The 23,645-nt window shown below is 41.5% G+C and overlaps 1 pseudogene; it reads right to left on the bottom strand.

The window, feature by feature from the left end:
- Positions 1–858: 858 nt before the first annotated feature.
- Positions 859–22,761, bottom strand: LOC130028138 (TAR DNA-binding protein 43-like; annotated as a pseudogene).
- Between the last annotated feature and the right edge of the window lie 884 nt (positions 22,762–23,645).

Here is a 23,645-nt window from a genome sequence, read left to right as displayed (position 1 = left end):
GTCTCTGCACGCGCTCTCCTGTCCTCGCTCATACCAGCCTCTCATGCCCTGGCACCACCATCAATCCCACACAAGGTTTCAGAAGTTCAGACAGCCTTCTGGTCCACAGCACAGCCTTGCCGTCACAGCGTTGATCCGACTCCAGGAAAGAAAGAGTAGCGGATAAAAATGGGACACCCACCGTCAGAGACGCAGCCTGGGCGGCGTGGGGACGAGCTCTTGAGTGCGTGGGCAAAGCAGCGGACGGAGCCCCACGGTGCAGTGAGTACAGCACTCCTGTCAGTGAGTGCTTCTTCCACAGACGTTTGAAATGAGATGAACTGCAGAGATTAAATGAAGGCTTCATATCGTACTCTCGCATATGAGCGGAGACAAGTGTTAAGAAAACACACAGAAAGAAAAGAACCAAACATTGCAACACCACGATCTCCAGGGACCTTCCTAAGGAGAAAATCCGTATGGTGGGGTTCAAATTAAAACGAGGAGGAAAGAATGCAGCTCTAACCAATGGGTTCCACTTTGAACATGCAAATAACTCAGGTGACAAGTCCAGGGATAAAATATTACAGGAGAAGCTTCTTGATAGCAATTGTGGTGTTGGTTTACCCGTCAGGCAAACAGCAGTTCACTTTCAAATACTCAAGAGTTCAACCCGTTATGTAAGAAAACTTAGAAAATTCCTTTAGCTTTTCCTCTTTTTCTAAAGGAAAAATGTCAAAATTACTGCTAAATATACTCCACACCAAACAAACCAATTTTGAAAATTCTTAGTGCATATGTATCTTACAATATACTTACCGTGAGTTTAGAAAAATTTGACTTCCCACCAGTCTTTAGCGTCTAACTGACCAGCCCAGCCTACATGCCCCAGCCCGACGACTTCGAGTCCATGCTGGAGCTGAAGTCCATGCATTGAAGCCGCTGCCCGAGCCCGCGTTGGAGGCCGACCCCCACCCGATGGCGGCGCCCGAGTTGGAGCCGCTGTACTGGTTGTTCCCAGAGCCGAAGGCCTGGTTGGGCTCTCTCTGCATGTTGGCCTGACTCTGGTTGTTCCCTGACGGGCCCGACTGGTTCTGCTGACTGGCCAGCATCCCCATCATGCCCCAGCTGCTCTGCAGGGTGGCCTGGGTCGTGGCCCTCATGGCCGGCTGGACGCTGAAGGCGCCGAAGTTCATCCCGCCCCCCATGTTGCTGCCCTGGTTGTGGCCCAGCCCCGCCCCACCGCCCCGGCTGTTCCCGAACCCGCCCTGGCTCCCAAAGCCACCCGGATTATCACCAAATCTTCCACTTCTCTCTAACTGCCTATTGCTATTGTGCTTGGGCTCCGCGTTGCAGATATGCACGCAGAGGATGCCTTTGATGATCAGGTCCTCGCCACACAGGGACTGGGCCACCTGATAATCTGCAAACGTGACGACAGCAAACGCCCCCCCCCCCCCAAGGGCTTGGGGATGAACACATCGACCACCTCCCCATACTGCCAGAAGAACTGCCGCAGCTCGTCGGCAGTGAGGTCCTGGGTGCAGCGGCGCACAGACACCTTCCTGCTCCTCAGAGGCTCATCCGGGCTTTGCTTAGAATTTGGGAGTTTGCAGTCACACCACCGTCCATCAATCATGTGTCGCTGAGACATCACCTTCACTTGGGTCTCATACTCCGTGAACCGCACAAAGTCAAACCCTCTTTTGGTGACCAGTCTTGATATCTTTTTTTTTTACCTGGACCATGAGGACCTCCCCGAAGGTGCTGAAATACTCCTTGAGGTCCTGCTCGGTGGTCTTCCAGGGCAGGCCGAGCACGATGGGGTCAGACGTCTTCTGCACTGCCCTTTTCACCTTCAACGCCGACAAAGCATCAGCCTCCTCCGTGTTCCTTTTGTTATCTTTGGGGTAGTTGACCACGTAGACTCGGTTGCCCACGTCGGGCGCGCGCAGGATGCCCTCCACCAGGCGTGCGTACGGCAGGCATGCACTGCGACATGGGGTTCCGGTAGCGCAGGCCGCAGGCGCCCGGGAACTGCGCCGTGACCGTGGACAGCAGCACGATGCCATCGTCCTCGGACGGGATCTCGACGGGCTCGTCGTTCTCGTCCTCCTCTGTGACCCGGATGTACTGGGACATCTTCGCCCGCTCGGCGTCCGCTAGGCCGCTGGAAACCCACGAGGCGGCGCGCGCAACGACAGCGACCACCACCGCTCGCTCTCGGCTCGCACTAACCTTGAACACTTTGATGTATTTATTATTCATGTATTTCTATATTCTTCGTGACGTGACTATTCAAGTATTTTACACATTCTTAAATCGAGCTCTTTGGGTTCACCGATGTCTTCTATTTTGCATAATTTTTAAATTGGATTTAATTGAAATGTCACCTTGTTGTGGGACTAGACATCTATGTGCTTTTGAATACATTAGAAAGGAATTGGTGGGACCAGAAAGATAGACAGCAGGTAAGGCACCCTACTTGCACACGGTCAACTCAGGTTCAATCTCTAGCACCCTATATATTTCCCTGAGCCCTGTTAGGAGTGATCCCTGAGCCCAGAGCTAGGAGTAACCCCTGAACAGAGCTGGGTGTGGCATCCCACCTCAATTAAAAAAAATTGAAAAGGAAAGCAATTGGCAAGAACTAGGCTTAGAATTTAGAAAAGAAAAACATTCACTGAGGAGTTAAAAATACCCCCCCAAAACAATTAGAACTATATGTTTTGCTGACTGCATTTGGAAGAGATTGATAAGAAAGAAATTGACTTTGATGCCATAGAGAAAAGAGATGAGAGTGACTTCTTAAGTTTCCTTTCTGTCATTTTTTTATAGCCATTTACCCTGATTTACTTTACTGTTTGGACTGATTTTCTTCAATCAACCCAAAGCAGCTGCTTACTTTAGAAAGCAGAATATGTGGGAAAACATTTCAGTTCCATCATGCAATTAGTAATGACAACAAATCCAGCACTTCTGTCAGGTATGATCCAATGCTGAGGTAAGCTAGCATATGAGCACACTAAACAGAAATGATGGCCACTCAATACCTCGGTTGCAAATCACAATACCCAAAAGGAGAGAGAGAACAAAAGGGAAAGCCCTGTCACAGAGGCAGGGTGGAGAGGGGGAGGGGGTGGGAAGGTGGGAGTGGTACTGGGATCATTGGTGGTGGAGAATGGGCACTGGTGGAGGGATGGGTAACCGATCATTGTATGACTGAAATGCAAAAATGAACGTTTATAAGTATGTAACAGTATCTCATGGTGATTCACTAATAATAATAATAATAATAATAATAATGAAATGGCTTCTTCTTCCTGGGTCTCCTGTGCTCATTTCAAGAACAGTATATTTTTCAGGTCTTAAAGTTTGAATAGGGGGATGTCAAGTGACCAAGTGAAAGAATTTCATGAGTGCTCCATGAAATTCTTTATGACATCCCTGCTGAGAATGGTGTCTATTGTTTTCCAAACATGCTGTCTCCTTCACTTTCTTCATTTCATACCATTTTCATCCTCAGTATGAAGAGGATCTTTTGGTAACTTGGAATTATGCTATGGAGTGATCCTAGTCAGCAAGAAAGGTTGAGTTCGCCCCCCCCCGGGCCCCTCCCAGCCCCCCTCACCATCCATTTTATATAGGAGCTCCCTTTTTAAAAAAATTAATTAATTAATTGATTAAGTTTTATTTTTTCATGAATCACCATGAGATGCAGTTACAGACTTACATACTTTCTGCTTACGTTTCAGTCATACAATGATCGAGTACCCATCCTTCCACCTGTGCCCATCCTCCACCACTAATGTTCCCACTATCCCCAAAAGGTAAAGATTCTTAAGCACTTGAGTCAGCCACTTCAGACTCTCAATTCCAGCTGCACCCCATGGCTCTTGGTTATGTTCTCAGGTATTGCTTGTTCCAAAGGAAAGTGGCATATATTGTGCCCACATCTCCACAAATCTTCCTCTGCCTTAAATTTGTGGAGAGCATGATCTCTATAAAACTTGCAGGACTGGGCTGGAGCGAGAGCTTTTACCTTGCACCCAGAGGATCTGGGTTTGATTCTTGGCACACCATAAGGTTCCCTGAGTAAAGCCACTGATCCCTGAGTGCAGAGTCAGGAGCAAACTCTGAGCAATGCCAGATGTGGCCCCCTCAACAAAACACCACCATCACTACCAACAACAAACCCCCCCGACAAAACTCGAGGAATTGGAAGGAATGTCCAAACAGAATGAAAGGCAAAGGAATCTGATTAGTTTTGTGACTGAACTATAAACAACCTGGAAGATGTAGGCAATTGGAAAGTTGGCTTTTAAATTATCCAACTTTTTTTAGGATGAGAAAAGGACTGATCCTAAGTTAATTTAGGAAAGAATTCCTTACTAGTGAGCTTTGAAAATTGAAAATAAAACCAAAAATGAACCATAGGCACTTTGAATTTTCATTTCAGATCCCCCAGTTTATTACTGAGAGTTCTCAGCTGATCTTTCTTTTTTCTTAACAATGTTTTATTTTATGCATCTATTTTTTAAATTTAATTTTACTTTTGTAACGTTGTTCACAATAATTTGATACATGTAATATTCCAACACCAATCCCACCACCATTACACCTACCCACCACCATATTTTGAATGTTTCCACACAGACCCCCAAACCCTGCCCCCAAACCAGGACTAAATAATTTATTTTGTATTGCTTATGAATAATCCTCAGGTGATCTTCGAATTTAAGGTTTTGTTTTGTTGGCAGTGCTTAGGGTTTAGTCTCGGCTTTACTCTCAGGGATTACTCCTGAGGTGGGGACCATATGGGATGCCCAGGATCAAACCCAGGTCGGCCTGGTGAAAGGCAAATGCCTTGCCCGTGGTACTATCGCTCCAGCCATGAACTTTTATTTAACTGTCTTAGAACAACTTCCTGTTTCTCTGTCCCTTCTGGTCATTGTCCAAGAAGGTCTTCTTATTTCTTTTTTTCTTAATTCAAAATATTATTTTTGCCATTTAATTAATTCATTTTGCCTTTGTGCTGTGGTTTACGGATTTGTTCATGATGGTCTGGCAGAGGCATTCAATATTCCAACACCAACCCACCACCATTATATATTCCCTCCACCATTGTTTCCAATCTTTCCAACCACCCCTTAAGCCTGCCCCTATAGCAGGCCCTCAATCATTCATTTGATATTTCTTTCTCTCAATGATTTGCTAAGAGAATGATTAAAAAATATTTCTTTAGGAGAATGTTAGTGAGGAGTGTTGTGTCTCACTTTAAAGTCATTAAGGTTTTGTCAACTCTTTGTGATTTATTTGTGAATCTGAAATAGGCCCACTTTCGGAATGCCGTCTTTTTCACGAAGAATGACAGCTTTGTAATTATTACTCTTGCTCTCCACTATTTACAGTTCCTCATCTCCAAACTCCCCAAACTCTTTGTTTCCCCTTCCTCAGAACTCTTCTTATTTTAAAGAGTTGCTCTTTTCCTGATTGCATCTAAGTTCTTGATTCCACTTTAATATAGACTCTGCCTTCTCTCCACAGGCCCTTTCCCTCCCACATGTCAAACCTGATTAAAAAAAAATTATTGTGGGCACCATGGTTTACAATACTTACCAGATCTGATTTATGTTGTTGACCAACTGTTTGTGGAGGGATTTGGAATGAAGCCTATAAAAACAGAGCTCTGGCTACTTGCATAGTGTTCCCACTAGACAGCAGTAGTGTATGGGCTGTAAATGCAAGTTCCTAACCCTTGAAACGGAGTATCAAAAGAGAACACAGAATCCTAGTCAGTGAACACCCCATTCCTTCAACGGCACCCAGAAAGCAGTATAGGGGTGTGAGCACATTTCTTTCTGTAAGGAGACCAATGAAAGACTGGTTATGAGGGTTAGTATGAATGCAAACTGGGTATTGTAGATTTAACAAGAGCCAATAAAAGTGTTGATGACTCCGTCTCAGATTCCTCCACTCCATTAAGTAAGACAATCTTCCTGACATGGAGCTTATTGTCCTATAAAAGTTACAGCATCAGTGGTCTGCTACAACCAGATATAACAGGACGATAGGATTTGTGCACTTCATAGTCTCTTGCAACTTATTTGGCTACAAGATGTAGCCAAATGTTTGTATAGTAATACACAGTATTCTATTGTCTTGATAATAACTTTTGAAATCACTTAGGGTGATTCCTCAATCTCTGCACTTATTTTTCAAAGTTGTTTTGATTACCCTAGGTCCCCTGACTGTTAGAGTGAATTTTAGAATCAGTCTCACAATTTTTGTAGATCAAATCTTATTAGAATTGAGATAGCTTTTGATAGTCATTTTAATGATGTCTTAATAACAACATCTTAATAATGAAAGTGGAAACCTCAGATTCCCCTTGCCAGGTCTTCATTTTAGCTGTCCTCACTCTACATTTTAAATATCCCCACAAATTCCTGGACTCCTTTTGAGAGTGAGAAGTTTATAATTTTCCAAGACCATAAATTCTGACCCAGACCTTGGAAAGACAAGAAAAGAAACAATACCTGGGCATATGGTAAAATATATAAACTAAACTGTCTGAACTAAAGAGACAGTCCCCACCAGCCTAAGTCTGAATAAAAGATGTTAATTTATCTTAACACCACAAATGAGCCCTAAATTAGCAAGACCTCTGTGTGAAACAGGAAACTGCTGGGATTTTGTTTGATAAGAAACAGGAAAACTTGGGACATGTACACTGGTGGAGGGATGGGAGATGGAACATTGTCTGAATGAAACCTGATCAGCGTTTGCAACTGTGTATCTCAGGGTGATTCAACAACAACAATACAATAAAGGAAAGGAAAACAAAAAAGAAATGCAAAAATCCAGTTTTCCTATGAAAACACCACAAACTCAGCCGTACTTGAAAATCCTGTACTACATTTCTTCTTGCCTGAGGAGTCTCTCTTCTGTTTTCCTTCCCCCCACACCCCATTCCCTCATTTCTAACCCTGAATCTAAGCACCTTTATTATTCATCTTCATTTAAGAACCTACCTGGGCGGGGTGGGATGGGGGGTGGGAGGGATACTGGGACCCGTGGTGGTGGAAAATGGGCACTGGTGGAGGGATGGGTATTTGATCATTGTATAATTGAAACCCAAGCACAAAAATTTGTTAGTCTACAACTGTACCTCATGGTGATTGCTAATAAAAATTAAAAAAAAATAAAACAACCCACAAAAGTATTGCAGGAGGAAAAAAAAAAAGAACCTACCTGGGAACTTTCGATGAACAAAGAGACCACCCATATTTTCTGTTCTGTGAACGTGGTATTTTCTTGTCTTTATAAAATTTTTCCAAGAAAGTAGCTTTATGTTTTATTTTTGTATTTTGTGCCACACCTGGCAGTGCTCGGGGATCACTTTACTCCTGGCTCAGTGCTCAGGGATCACTTCGGTGGGGATCTGGGGACCTTATTAGGTGCTAGCGATGAAACCTGGGTTGATCACATGCAGTGAAAATACCTCACTCTCGGCACTATCTCTCCAGCCCAGACGTTTTATTACTTACTTATTTTTGTGGTGCTGGTATTCATGCCCACTCCTCTTGCATAAAAAGCATGAACTTTTTGATAGAGCTACATCCTTGCTCCTATCACTTTAAAATATAAACTTTTTTAGAGGTACAGAAAAGTTGTGAAACTAGGTATGTGGTAGGTTTGCCACGTACATCACACCCAGTCTCTCTTAACACCAACACCTTATGTATGCAAATACTTAGCAGTATCCACATAATAATTTAGAAAATATTTGCAATGTTTTGCAATACAAAATTTAAGTGTTTTGTCATATGGACTCATTAAATGAGCCAAGAGAGACTGGCAACTAAAATCCCATATACTTCTCCTACGTCCTCAATCTTGTTTTTTTCCCCAGTACCCTCTTTCTGACCTAGGATTCAATTCAGGATATTTATGTTAGTGTAGTCATTTAGGTCTCCTTAGACATTAGTGGGCTGAGGTCGTGAGCAGGATTCTCTTTGATATATTTTTTGTTCTACTTCAAAGTTATCACCTAAAGTTTCCCAGATAGTGAATTTTATATTACATATGTTAAATACTCTCACACAACCCCACCTAAACATGTGTAGGTCATGTTGGTAATATTTTCTGTCCTCTCAATGCCAATATAAACTTTTGAAATGTATCCATTTCTTGGTTTTAATTTTAGAATGCCAGGAATGAAAGATTAAACTTTTTGTGAACTGATGTATTTTAAGCAAAATCCATCTTATTTGTTGTTTGCTGATTGTTTTAACAGGTGATAATAATTAACATGCAACAAATGAACTCAAGGAAATAGATTGTTAATGTGAGGTATTTTCAATGTTTTTTTCATGACAACTTCTTGGAGGTGGTAACATTTGATCTTAATGCTTAAAAGCAGAAAAACAAAAAGACTTCTGTGAATACAAACACCAAGAAGAAGAAATATGCAGTGCAAATATACTCTAAGAGCTTGCCTGACTAATTCAATAAATATCCAAAGGTCAGGTGACTAGAATGAATTATTCATAGTATACAGAAGCTAAGAGATCTTGATGGAGACTTAACCCGGCCATATCCTATAACTATATAATTTTATAAATTTAGGGGGACGTTTGATTTTTTTCTAAGCATGGTAGAAGACTAACAAGAGTTTAGTTTTCTCTTTTACGAGAAAATATCAGATTTAATGCATTATAGATTTTACTATGTCTTCTCTATGGAAGAAATACAAGACGGAAGCAAGATGTTGGATATAATTATTTATCCATGTTATAGTTAGTACCACGAGGGCTTTTAATGGAGGGATAGCAACAATAGAGATGACAATGAAATAGGCAGTCACCATGAGGCAAATTTTAGGCAAAATTTATTTCCAAACTAAGAAATATTTGGAATGACAAGATATAGTCAGAAAAGGAGAAAAGATTCTCAGGACTAAGTTAATCCCTGACTCTGCATAGATTTGATGAAAAGAAATCCAGAGTTCCTGGAGCATCTTAGGAAAAATAAAATCTTATATAATCAGCTATCCAAAACAACTCAGGGCATTCTATCTTAGAAATATCTACAATTCCTATTTCTGTGTGTACTATATTCCTTTAATACGACTCTTTTGAGTTATTGTTTTCCTTTTTCTAGAGAAGTCCATGTTCTTCCTTGAATATTCTCTACCATTTATTCCACTTTCTTCTGCTTGAATGCTTTCATTTTTATTTTCTTTCTGTGGTAAAGACAAGGAACTATGCCATGGCTGGAGGTGGGGTCTAACTTTTTTTCTCTGCAAATAACATAACCTATGAGGTTTTTATCTCAGCCTGAAAACCTCAACTTCTCAAAAATCTGGATGAACTCTCAGATTGTGTAGAGTCTCACGTGTACCTTAGCACCTTTGTGTCCATACCAAGTAGGTGCACAGAATACTCATCGTACAAAAAGATGATTTGGTATTACACCTGTTATCAGAGTTCTAACAACAACTGTTCTGTTTAGAGTAGGTATCTATTGCAAGCAATAAACATGGTACACTAATTCCAGAAACTGAATCAATCGTTACAGTCAGAACAAAGGAAGAAGGGAAAGGTGTACCAAGATTACTGAATTCTGGATTAAACATAGTCTAGTTTATCTCATACCAGACACTCTCTAGGACCTCCTAATGCATTACCTTTTTCTCTATATCAAGAAGGCTTACTATCCATCTGGTGTTGGACCTGCAATGAAAAGCAAAGAAAGTGACAGATAAATGGTTTTAGAAGAAACTCCTGAGGAATTTTACAGATTTAATAAGAGCTCAAAATTGTCTATTTTAAGTATAAAACTAGATGGTGCCTGAAAAGTCAGTAGAAAAAAGTGAAATGGCTGCAGGACCAGAAATGAATTACAGTGTTCAGTGAATAAATTTGATGCTGTTTTTGTTCAGCCAAGATTTTAAAAAGAAAGAAAGAAACACAGCTTTCATCTTGTGACAACTGAAAGCATGCACCTCCATCCATAAAGATTATTTCTTTGTTGAACAGAACTAAATCACAAATTGATCAAGTGTGTCCTTGGGTAAAGGACACTGAACCACAGAGGGTACAGTATCCTTAAGCACAGTCTTAAAATCAGTAAGGAAAGCCTGAGCAATCTATTTTTAAAGAAATCAATTCTCCATAAAAATATAGGGCTTGACACTGAATTGAAAATAAGCCAAAACAAAGATGTAAGGAAAAGAGATAAAGTTAGGCAGAAACTTTGCTTTGAGTGGTCATGCTCAAAGCAATCTAGCACATGGCATTTCTCGAATAAGTGGATGATTACAATCTTACAAAATAGAACTTAAATATCTAGTTTCATAAAGGATTTTTTAAAAGATGTTGAAAATCTTTTTTTTTTTTGTTTTTTTGCTTAAACCCAGTGAGAACTCCTCAGCATGCACATATTTTGCACTCTTTTTTAGAGTAAAATCTAGTGGTTTACATGTTTGGTAGGAGGAAAGACAGCTATGATACCAGACATAATGTTTCATGCAAGAAATTTGGCTTTTCAAGCTCTCGGGGCTTTCATTTACCTTAGGGATCAAGTCCTTACTAAAGTTGCTGACACCATTTCCTCATAGGACATGGTAGTTCTTACATGATTTTCAATTTGTTGGTCATTAAATATAGATCTGATAATGAAGAGAGAGAGAAGAGAGTCCTCCTGTTCTTCATCGATTTGCTCGAGCGGGCCCAGTAACATTTCCATTATGAAACTTGTTGTTACTGTGTTTGGCATATCGAATACGTCACGGGGAAGCTTGCGGGGCTGTCTGAGACGGGTGGAGGAATCGAACCTGGCTCGTCCAGGCTGGCTGTGCGAAAGGCAAACGCCCTACCACTGTGCTATTTTATTTGCTAGAAACTAATGATACATTTTAGTTCAGCGTTTATGGGGGGGGGGGGGTTGTTCCTTCTTGTTTGAGGAGAGGGGACACATTTAGCAGTGCTTAGGGGTTCTTTCTGGCTCTGTGCTCAGGAATTGCTTCCAGCAGGGCTCCAGGGACTGTACATGGTGCAGGAAATCAAACCCAGTTGTCCACATGCAAGGAAAATGCCCAACTCACTATCTTATTGCTCAGAATTCTTAGCTCAGTTTTATGCCTTCTTATAACAAAATAAAGTCAACTAAAATATTTTGTACTTTTGTTGAGATTTTTTCTCATCTATCAAAGGCAATGTATAAAAATTAAAGGTTTATTCCCCCCCCCCTTTTTTTGCTTACTTTCACACTATATTTATATACACTATCTAGTAGTTATCCAATATAGTTTGATACATAAGTACCTAATTCTTATTTTGGAAGATTAAACGCAAGTCCTTTTTAGATATTTTTTTATTAGATGTTCATGTTTTTACCAACACGATTTCATGGCATATGAACAATGGTTTCCACAAGAAAAAGAAAAAGTACTCTATAAAAATATATCATATATTGATTCTATTTGAGAAAAGTTAAGAAACAAAAATAGTTTAGCGGCTGGAGTGATAGCACAGCGGGTAGGGCCTTTGCCTTGCACAAGGCCGACCCGTGTTCAATTCCCAGCACCTCATATGGTCCCCCAAGTACCGCCAAGAGTAATTCCTTAGTGCAGAGCCAGGAGTAACTCCTGTGCATTGCTGGGTGTAATAAAAAAGCAAAAAAAGAAAAAGCTAAAATTATAGTAGAAAATATTACAAACTATGGGGCTGGAGCAATAGCACAGGGGGTAGGGCGTTTGCCTTGCACACAGCCAACATGGTCGACACAGGTTCGATTCCCAGCATCCCATATGGTCCCCCGAGCACCGCCAGGAGTAACCCCTGAGCATCGCCGGGTGTGACCCAAAAAGCAAAAAAAAAAAAAAAAAATTACAAACTATACAGTTTCAATTTCAAAGAATTTTGATGCCATTTTTGTCTTTTAAAATCAGACAGGATTTCACTCAGCTACTTCGCAGAACTTAGAGAAAGCTGATACTATCTGAATACTGAAATCTGCTCCTAACCAATTTAGTTATCTTTTTGAATATTAGCACTGTCTTTTTATTGTTCATTGATTTGCTCAAGTGGGCACCAGTAATGTCTCTATTGTGATACTTGTTGTTACTGTTTTTGGCATATCAAATATGTGATGGGGAGCTTGCCAGGCTTTGCCCTGAGGGTGGGATACTCTTGGTAGCTTGCCTAGCTCTTCGAGAGAGATGGAGAAATCAAACCCAGGTTGGCCACATGCAAGGCAAATGCCCTACCTACTGTGCTATCACTCCAGTCCCTAGAATTTTTTTTTGTTTCTTAACTTTTCTCAAATAAAATCAATACATAAGATATTTTGATCTTTTTGAACCTTTTTGAATATTAGATTTTAAAACTAAATTCAGCTTTTTTCCTTGTGAAGTCTTCACAAATGTGCTACTTAGCAAATCATGTGTTATATTAAAGAATGATTTATAGTTTTAGTTCTGCCAAATATTAAGTGTGAAATGTTAAAAGAGCACTTAAACTTTTTAGCTTTAGTTTCTTTAGTTAGTATGTTTTCAACAATTTTCAATATGATTTAAAACTAGATATTTTTAACTATTATTATAAAGTTACAGGAAATTACTATGCTATGTCTAATATTTTGTGAAAAACATACAAAAATAATTATAGAACTACATCAGTGGTGTTATTAGCAGAACTTTATTTAAGAGATAATTGCTGTCTACAAAATATTAAATGAATAAAATGCTATATTTTGTCCTAATAGGATTTGATTTTTATTAATTACGCTAACATTTTGCTTTTATTAAAAACACCATGATTTACAATGTTATTCATTATACAGTTTTTTCAGTCATTTACTGTTTCAACACCACCAATGTGATCTTCCCTCCACCAATGTTCCCATTTTCCCTCCAAATTCCAACTTGCCCTCTTAGGCACAAAGTAAATTTACTTTATATTATTTGTTCCAATAAAACTTTAAGAAATGGCAACTAGAATGATCCGAAAATATATCAGTAAGAGCCAAATTTGTGATTGCTAGATGATTTTAAATTATGTAAGCAAAGAAAATAAACCCTTTAATACAATGTAATAAAATTATTCTTCTCATTTGCATAAGTAAGTTTTCAACTCTGAAATCAAGATAGATTGCATTAAATTTTATTTTGTATTTGGATAACATTATGGTAATAATCATTCCTTACCTATCATGAATAAAGCTTTTAAAGAAATTTTGTGCTAATACATTTTGGAGTTTGCATGAAATAGGAAAGGCTTACTTACATAACTTCCACCCCCTACATCTTCTTTAAGTTTGTAGTTTACAAACTTGTTCATGATGATTTCTTAAAGACTTTCACCACAATTTTCTTCTTCTCTCTACCATTGTTGCCAATTTTTCCAACCACCCCTCAAGCCTACCTCCATAAGAGGCCCACAATAATTTATTTTATATTGGTTGTTATCAATAATTTGCTAACATAATGATCAAAAAATATTTCCTTAGAAGACAGTGTAAATTGTAATTATTCACCATGGAGACATTAAGTTCTTGTATGAGGGATTTCTAAAATGTTACAGCTTTCTGTTTGGATAGTCCACATTGGTTGCTTTCTATGTTATGTCTATCCAATCTGGAGAGCTACTACTGGAATATTAGTAACGGAGAGTTTGGAGATGTCACTCTAGGAAGTTCAGAATTTTTAACTGGGCGACAGAGCTGGAGTTAAAGTTTTTAACTGGGCAGCAGCTTTGAAGTGTGGACCTGACTGCCTGGACTTCTGGAAGTACAGGGGGATGAGTGAAGGTAGCCCATCCTGACCCTGAGAAAGTCAGGAGATTTCAGTCACAAATACCCACATACCCAAATTTTCAGCAGGGTGATTTTTCTGCGTGAGACTTGGTCCAGAGACGATGGAGTCTGGTCAGAGAAACGGCAGCAATTTTGCAGCATGGGAGCAAGTGGCTCCCAGGGCTCTGTTTGGGTGGGTCCTGGGCTAATCCACCCCTCTCCAAGGATTTGATTTTTCAAAGAAACACTTTTATCTTTTTAAAGTCCCAGGTGAAACAGATATTACAAAAGGAAATTTGAAAGGAGTAGGTCAATACAATAATATTTACTTTCAAGATAAAATGCACAATCCACATATAAGATCAGATATTTTCCTCTAAAAATAACTCATTTTAAAAGGGCACAGTGTAAATGTAAACTCAGTCTAATTTCCATATTTAATAAAAATGGTATTGACAAAATCAGTTCGTGACACTTTTGGAATGAAACCTCGATCTCTGATAGTCATTTGCTCCTCACGATATGTTAATAAGAGAAATAGTGCAGTTATTAACACTTTGACTTGACAGATGAGGCCCACAAAAGTAAGAAAAGTTAAGTGCATTTTTAAGGACTTACAAGTAACACAGAAGTACCAATTATTTTATATATGCCTCATTGTGTTCCTGGACTTTCCCTGGATTCAAGAAATGTAGTTTAAGAATAGAAATCAGGGGCAGAGAGAAAGTACAGGCGTTATGATGCATTTCTTGCACATTTTGATCCTAAGCACTAATTGAAGTCCCAAAGGAAGCTCTGAGTGTAATTCTGGATGCCTACCTAGGTCCACTAAGTGTGGAACTGCAGGTCTTCATTACTACTAGGGTCATACAAGTAATCACCTTCATGTCAGTGTCTGAGATTCCCACATCCATAGATCAACACATTGAACTGCTCACTCATTTGACTAGGTATCCTGCTCAATTAAATTAAGAAAGTCTATCACTAACATTTATAAATCTCATAAATTCTGCCACTTTAAGTGTATGGGTTCCAATAAAAATTAAGAAAATAAAGTTATTGATCACTTGATCACTTGATTCCCTGTTACTCATAAATTTGCTCGAGCAGGCGCCAGGAACCTCTCCATTCATCCCTGTTGCGTGCTAGTATAGCCCAATGGCATCTGCCAGTTCTAGGAACATGAAGAGCCTCAAACTGATCGTTCAGGGTCTTGAAGAAAAAGTCTCATCATCTCGTAGGTGGGCATCCACGTGATCTTTTGACGTCCCATGGAATCCAGTCAGTAATGGCTCTAGTCCAGAGGTCGTCTCCAAACCTCATTATGTGTCCAGCCCATCTGATTTTTGATGCCTTGGCAAATGAGACAGCATCCCTGATTCTTGAGCGTTGATGGAGATCAGAACTCCAGATTCTCTCATTTGAGTGAAGCATGATACTCCAAACATAGCTCTTTTGATTCTTCTTTGAGATACCTGAATAGTGTTCTCATCCTGTTTTCGGAGGGCCCAGGTCTCTGAGGCATATGTTAATGCAGGAAAAACAGTGCAATCGAAGAGATGTGCTCGGAGCTGGAGGTTCTTTGTCCTCTTAGTTATTTCTTCAACACTCTTGAAGGCATTCCAAGCTGCTCTCTTCCTCCTGTGTAACTCAGGTGCCAGGTGATTCATCATGTTGACTTCTCGACCTAGGTATATATAACTGTTGCATTCAGAGATGGTCATTCTGTTGAGAGTGAATGAAATATCGAGAACAAGACTGTTTTTAGAAAACTTAAGAAAAAGTCAGTATACATTTTTTGTGCAACTTAATTTATGGAAATAATGCAGTATTGATGATTTTTTTTCTTTTTGTGTCACACCCAGTGATGCTCAGGGTTACTTCTGGCTCTGCATTCAGAAATTACTCTTGGTGGTGCTGGGGAGACCATATGGGATGCCACGGATCAAACTCAGGTCAGCCATGTCAAGGCAAATGCCCTACTCGCTGTACTATTGGTCTGGTCCCACAGTACTGATGAAATTTAAGTGTTATTTTCTCTTTAGCTTTTGCATAATATTTTTGTCACATAGTTATTTTTCTTAAAATATATTAAATCACCATGTCTTACAAAATTATTCATAATTTACTTTCAGTTCCTCTATGTACCTTATGGACTATTGTTTGATAATGAGGTCTTTAATCCATTTGAATCTGAATTTTGTGCAAAGTGTTAGAAAGGGATTCTGAGTTTACTGGTTTTTTTTTTTTTTTTTTTGCATATGGCTGACCAGTTTTACCAAAATCATTTATTGAAGAGGATTTCCTTGTTCTATTTTATGCTTTTCGCTCCTTTTTCAAAAATTAACTGATTTTGTACCTGAGGATCTGTCTCTACATTTTAAATATTATTCCATTGATCTGAGAGTCTGTTTTTATTCCAGTACCAAACTGTTTTAATTACTACCATTTGTAGTACAGTTTGATATTGTGGTATATATATATTGTCATATATCTTGAATCTATACAAAGTTTTGAGGACTATTGTCATTTTGCTCCCCATCCAAGAGCAGGGGGTGTGCTTCCATTTCTCCAAGTATACTTTTATTTCTCTAACTAACGTCTTGTGTCATGTCATTTTCTTTGAATAGGTCTTTAACCTCTCTTTTTAAGCTGATTGCTATGTATTTGGTACTTATTTTTCTCAGACACGAGCGATAGCACAGCGGTAGGGCGTTTGCCTTACACGCAGCCAACATGGCCGACCCGAGTTCGATTCCTCCACCCCTCTCGGAGAGCCCGGCCAGCTACAGAGAGTATCTCGCCCGCAGGGCAGAGCCTGGCAAGCTCCCCGTGACGTATTCAATATGCCAGACACAGTAACAACAAAGTCTCCAATGGAGACGTTACTGGGCCCGCTCAAGCAAATCGATGATCAGCGGGAGGGCCTTTACTGTAAAAATTATTTTGAAAAAAATCTCTCCTTTGTGTTTCTCTACTCGCATATGGAAAGCTGTGAACTTTACATGCTGATTTCATAATCTGCCACTTTACTATACAAATTTATCATTTCCAGGACTTTTTTTAAGAGTTGTTAGGGCTTTCTAAGTATAGTTTTGTTTCTTTTTTAAGAGTCGTTAGGGCTTTCTAAGTATAGTTTATTTTTGTTATTTGTGAGAGCTTGACTTCTTTTTCTATCTGGGTGTCCTTTTTTATTCTTGCCTAATTTCTCTGGTGAGGACTTCCAATACTAAGCTGAGCACTACTGGTAAGAGTGGGTAATCTTATCGTGTGACTGATCTTAAACCTGTTCTTCATTAGAGTATAAAGTTCACTATGGGCTTATGGTAAACGGCTTTACCTATGGGAAGGAAAGTCCATCCATGAAGTTATGTATGATTCCTTCAAATATGAATGAGAATCTGGCTAGGTAAAGTATTCTTAGTGAGGCATTCATTTCATTAAATTTTTAACTATATCCCACCACTGACCTCAGGCCTGGAGAATTTCATACGAAAAATCTGCTGTAAATCTAAAGTATGATTATTTGCATGTAATTTCCTTCTTTGATCTTGCTGCTTTCAGTGTTGTGTCTATCTATGATATTTGATGTTCTTATTAGGATATGTCTTGAGATCTTTTCATTGGGATTTCTTTTAAGTGGCACCCTTTGGGCTTCTTGGATCTGGATTCCTGGCTTTTCCAGCTTTGGGAACTTTTCAGCGATGATTTCTTGAACTGTTATTACTTTCATTGGAGTTGCCTGCTTGTTACTCTGGGACTCCAATGATTCTTTTGCTGTTCCTCTTAAATTCATCCCATTCATTTCTTACTTGGGGCTGGAGTGATAGCACAGCTGGTAGGGCGTTTGCTTTGCATGCGGCTGACCCAGGTTCATTTCCTGCCTCCATCTCGGAGAGCTCAGCAAGCTACAGAGAGCATCCCACCTTCATGAACTTCATCTTCATGAACCACATCTTGAACTGAAAGTTACCTTTTGCCTGCTAACACTTGGTGTAAAAAAGATCCTTCATCTCCACTCTATGCTGCATTGGTGCTCTCACCAAAGGTACAGTCATGAAGGTGAATATGAGCAAGTTGGGCCTTGTCACAGAGGGAGGCAAGGGTATTTGGGAAAAACATGTCCAGGTTACCAACAATCCTGAAAATGCACTCTTACTGGTTTGACAGTAACTTCATACAAATAACTCCTTATAATTATGAAAGACTGCATACCACTGAGGAGAGCCACCATTGACTAACAAAATGCCTAATATGTATGCAGTCATCAAGAAAAATGCATATGATGTTGCACAAAACATTAAAGTAAGTGATCGTGTTTTTTTTTTTTTTCCAAAGAGCATTAATGGTAAGGTAGTTAAGGTTTTTGCCTTACATTCTGCTGATCCTCGCTTGATTCCCCACACCCCATATAGTCCCTGAAGTCCAGCCAGGAGTGATCCCTAAAAGCAGAATCAGGAGTTAGCCCTGAGTACAGCCTGGTGTGGCCCAAGTACAAAAACTAAAATAAAATAAGAGCACTGATAGAATGCTAAAATATATAAAACATATGTTAGTAATATATCAATAATTTGATGCATATTAAGATTTTAACATTGAAAATCAATAAACGCAAGTTAGTACTTTCAGATTTTCTAAATTAATTCTAAACTCCATGTACCATTGTCTTCACTTTTTCAATTTCTAAGTCTACTTTTTAACACTTATTTTATTATCTTTTCCTCAGAATACTTCCAGTGGACTAGCCTTGAAGTTATTATTATCATAGGTCCTTTTTATTTATAGAGGTTAAGGGAACTCTAATTTTACCCACATTTTAATAAATGCTATACTCAATTTTTATGCTTTGAAAGAATGATGTTCCATGAACTCTCATGGAAAAGTCACACATTCCTACCCAGCTGCTTTTGGGTTCAGCTTCCTAACCAGCCTGTACTGACTGTTGATGTTCTCTGCAATCTTAAGTTTGTTCCTAATAATAGTGGTAGGTAGTTAGTGGGAACTTTAAGAGACTATTGTAAACATTAAAGCACACACAGACCTCTTTGGGGGTCCTCTCTTAATGGAGTTTTCAACATCAAGTCGCACAAGATAGATGTATTTTTGACTCTAAGATTTTCCGTGGATGTGTGCTTGTGGTTGTGTGTGTATGTGTGTGTGTGCGCGCGCACCCGGGTGTGTGAGTGCACGCATGCGCGTATGGCCATTAATTCAGGAGAATCTTCAGACGCACTGAAACTGTTTGCCAAGATCTCTAACAAAGCATCAATTGATGTTATAAGCAACCTTGAGTAACAGAAGAATTTACATCACATCTTTCATGGTTCATAAGGAACCTCTTGTGATTTAAATGGTTTCATCAGAGAAAGCACCATTTGGGTAAGATTTAGAAAGAAGTTTGTCTTGGGAATGCTCAGTAATATTTGGTGGGAAGAAGAAGAGGGGGGTGCAATACTTAAAATACTGGTGAATTTCAGCTATTGGGTTCTATCTTATGGGAATCGTTTGTTAGTTTCAGAGGTCACAATTACCAGCAAATTTCTCACTGTTTCAGTTCAGTCTTTTTCCCATAGCGGTCCTTCCTTCTCCACCCTTTTAAGCTGCTTGGCACTGGCACTTCCCGGTTTGCCATCCCAAACTTTCCCTGGCAAGCAAGGACTTCAGGCCACCAGCAGTTCAATTATCCTCCTGGTTGCAGCACAGGTGTCCATGTCCTTCTTTGAGCTCTGGAGCTTCCAAAAAGACAAAAACAAAAACAAAAAAACCCAAAAACCAAAAAAAAAAACAAAAACAAAACTTTCTCCTTCCTCTGGGCTTCTGCTAGCAAGTGTATCCGTGGAGTTAGCAATCTCAGCTGAGAGTGACCCTTTCTCCTGGCGCGATCCCCACCACTCCCACCCGGCCCTCAGGATTCGCAGAGCCCTCCCCTGTCCTGCGCTGGGTTCCAGTTATCTGGCCGAGGAGATGCGGGGTCCACCTGGAGGCTGTGCCTCCGCCTCCGCCCGCGCGGCGTTCCCCGCGTGAGCGCTGGATTATTCCAGTCTTTGAGCATGGCAGATTTCCACCAGATGACATCATGGGAGCCAAGTGAGTGGAGGCTCCAAGAGCGGGACTGAGAAGGGGAGGGGGAGGCGGGGAGGGGAGAGGGCTGGGAAGCTGAGCCCCAGCCCGGCTGCCTGCCACCCAGCTGCACAGCCGCGAGAGCTCGCATGAGCGCTCCGCCCACAACTGACAAAGGATGGGGAGATGCCAGCGCTCGGGGCTGCTGGCTGCACGCCTGCAGGCGGCCGCCTGAGCGACTTCGCCCTCCGCGGGTGAGTGACGGCCCTGCGCCTTCCGGTCTGGCAGTGAGCCCGCAGCCCCGGGCCGGGTGTCCCGGCAGGTGTGTCCCCGAACCCGAGCGAAGCTAGAGCTCTAGAGCGCTGCTGGAGCACCAGCCCCAGCAGCAGGTGCCTTTGCTGGCGGGTCCAGAGAGGAGGGAATGCTCCGGGAGCCTCCTGCCCTGGCTAGTTACCTTTGTTGCATCCCAGCGCCCGCTCCGCGCGCGAGTCCTTTCTGGTGGATGCCCAGTGCGAGGCGCGCTGTTTACACCAGCTCCACACTAGTCACAGAGCCGCACCCCTCGGAAAGCGCGGCATCAGTGACAGCCCCTTGGACAGGCTTGCGAGGTACTGGTGCGGGCTGGAAGGGGACCCGCACCTATGGTCCAGGGTGGTGCTGGGGGCCGGGGGAGGCGCTGTGTACCAGCCGGGCAACCTTTGTCTTGGATTTAGCGCTGCTGCGCTCCAACCTGAGTCAGGTTTTCTCTTAACTGTGGAGTCGAATCTTATTGAGGCTCAAGCAAGCTTGGGCAAGAGATAATTGGTTTTCTGCTCCAGGAGGGACTGAGAGCCGGGGACTTAAAATAGGAGAAGGGTGCTGCGCGCAAAGGTGAGTGTGACAGCTATCCCGGTGTAGAGCGAACTTCTTCAACTCCAGAAAGTGACATGACCCACGGAGGCAGAGAGGCACCCAAGTTCTGTTACCCAATGGTATGGGTAGGGGGCAGCTTAGCGAGACTCACTCTCAGTCTTGTTTTCGAAGCTTTGGTTTTAAGGATTATTGTGGCAGGTGGATGGAGTTAGGGAGACTAGCGTCTTCCTGGCAAACCCTTTTTAATTAAGTATTTCAGAAGAGATTCGCTTGCTTAACGTTTCTGAGATGGGTGTGTGGTCTATTGTGCAGCATTGTGGACAGAGAAGAGATTCAAACCTTGCTCTAGCATCTTACTCATTAGAGTTTCATTCTTCGTAAGTGTTAGGAACCCGATACTCCTGCTCCTCCCTTTCTACCCTCCTTTAGTTTCTGCTATCTGGAAAGAGTTCTTTCTACTCTAAGATCCCAGAGAAGTGCCAATATTTATAGGAGTGTTTTGTTTGAATATCGATTTATTTCCAAAAGAAACATTTTATGAAAAAAAAAGACGCACGAAAATGTAACTTTGCTAAATTGAAGTTTGCTTTTTTGCGTTATTTGCTTTTATTTACTTTAATTGAAAATATTTAAATTTTAAGGTATTTTATAATTATGATAATTATGAATTTAGTGTCTCATAAATCATTTCTAAATGCTAAGCTGATTTTTGGTGTAAAATCATGCTGCCGGTTCAGTATCTAGCAATGCTAGAGAATAAGAGAGACACAGAAATCGGTTATAAATTCAGAGGAGTGCTTTATTTTAGAAAAACAGAAAAGTTTCTTTTGCTTGTTTAATTTTGTTTTGGGGGTACACACAGTTGTGCTTAGGGCCTTAGTCCTGGCTTTGCACTAGAGGTCACTCCTGGCAGAACTCTGGGACACCATATGTAATACTTGGGATAAAACCGTGGTCAGCTGAATGCTGGCCAATCCCCTTATCCATGTATTATTTCTCTGGCCGCAGAAAACAATTTTTTTTTCTATTTTTCTTAAAGATCAACAATCTTAATGATTTTTTTTCTAAAGTAGAAATATGAAAGTAAATTTCTCTGGTCAGGGATTAGGCACTGTTTTTCTGACAAAATTTGAGGTCTTTTCAGAACTCACATGTTGAAAAATTAGAGAAATAAGAAATGTGAAATATGAAAAAGGAAGTAGGTAAGAAAATTCGGTGGTTTAACTAAATGTCAGTGGTAGATCTAAAATGTGTTTAGTGGAGGTCATATTAGTTTGTTTTGGGAATAGTTCATGTTAAGTTTTACAGGCTTGGCCTCTTCTTCCAGGAAGTAGATGATTACATCTTTGATTTTGTTATATTGTTGTATGTTGTTATATGCTGTAATCTTGTTAAAATTATGTTGTATATTACATTGAGAATGCAGTGGTCTGATTAAAGAGAACTTCTCTTTATTTAGGACTTAAAAGGTTATCAGCAAATTTTTCTTTTGCAATTCAGGATAATTTCTCATTCTTTTTCTCTTGAATCTTTATCACAAAGGTATTTATGTGTTTTCTTTTTTACTTTATTACATTAATTTCTTTATAATGATGTTTAAGGAATTGCATTGCAGGCTGTTGAGAACCTGTTGCTTATGTTGGCTGTTCTCTACAAATGCTATAATACCAAATCTCTTTTGAAAATGAATTTTTTGTCTGATGATGTGTTACAAGATGAAGTGGCCAGCATCCCCATCATGCCCCAGCTGCTCTGCAGGGTGGCCTGGGTCGTGGCCCTCATGGCCCGGTGGACGCTGAAGGCGCCGAAGTTCATCCCGCCCCCCATGTTGCTGCTCTGGTTGTGGCCCAGCCCCGCCCCGCCGCCCCTGCTGTTCCCGAACCCGCCCTGGCCACCAGGCGCGCGCACGCCGCGCATGCACTGCGACACGGGGTTCCGGTAGCGCAGGCTGCAGGCGCCCGGGAACTGCGCCGTGACCGTGGACAGCAGCACGGTGCCATCGTCCTCGGACGGGATCTCGACGGGCTCGTCGTTCTCGTCCTCCTCCGTGACCCGGATGTACTCGGACATCTTCGCCCGCTCGGCGTCCGCTAGGTCGCTCAGAACACAGGAGGCGGCGCGCGCAACGACAGCGCCCAGGAACGCTCGCTCTCGGCTCCCACTAACCTTGAACACTTTGCTGTATTTATTATTCATGTATTTCTATTCGTCGATTGCCTCGAGCAGGCCCCAGTAACGTCTCTTTCATTCTTGCCCTGAGATTATATTCAAGGCTATTTAGGAGAATGAGACCCATCATTGTTACTGGTATTTGGCATATTTGGTACGCCACGGGGAGTTTGCCAGACTCTGCCCTGTGGGCAGGCTACATTCAATAGCCTGCAAGTTTGTCCAAAGTAGGAATAAGACAATAAGATGTCATAAAAAAAGTTCTGTTAAGATGTCGCGCGGCCGCGAATGCGGCCGCGCGGTTCCGGGTTCTGGATTTTAAAGTCTCTGAGTCTTGGCCGCTGATGGGATTACACGGCGCCAGGGGGCCAGGTGGTGGGTGTTACCCCCGCCTACTGGAATTTGGAGGATCTGGGTGGAAGATGCTCGACTCCAATTCGAGTAGGCTTGGAGGTCTCGGCCCCGGAACCCGCGTGGCTTTGTCCCTCTGCCAGTACCTTCAGGTGTGCGGAGAGTGGTCTCAGCATGGTGGTGGCTGGTCCTGGAGGTCTTTGGCTGCCGTAGCCCTGGTCGGGGCGGGGAGGAAAGCTCAACCCACTCCCCTCCAAGGGACTCCGGGAAGGAACACCCAGGCGCGGGGGCAGAGACTGCACTGTTCTCGTCCGGGTTCTGGATTTTAAAGTCTCTGAGTCTTGGCCGCTGATGGGATTACACGGCGCCAGGGGGCCAGGTGGTGGGTGTTACCCCCGCCTACTGGAATTTGGAGGATCTGGGTGGAAGATGCT

The sequence above is a fragment of the Sorex fumeus genome, unplaced genomic scaffold (genome assembly GCF_029834395.1).
Source record: "Sorex fumeus unplaced genomic scaffold, SorFum_2.1 ptg000039l, whole genome shotgun sequence".
Taxonomy (NCBI): Eukaryota; Metazoa; Chordata; class Mammalia; order Eulipotyphla; family Soricidae; genus Sorex; species Sorex fumeus.
The sequence above is the reverse complement of the archived record's forward strand: the minus strand, read 5'-3'. Positions and strand labels throughout refer to the sequence as shown.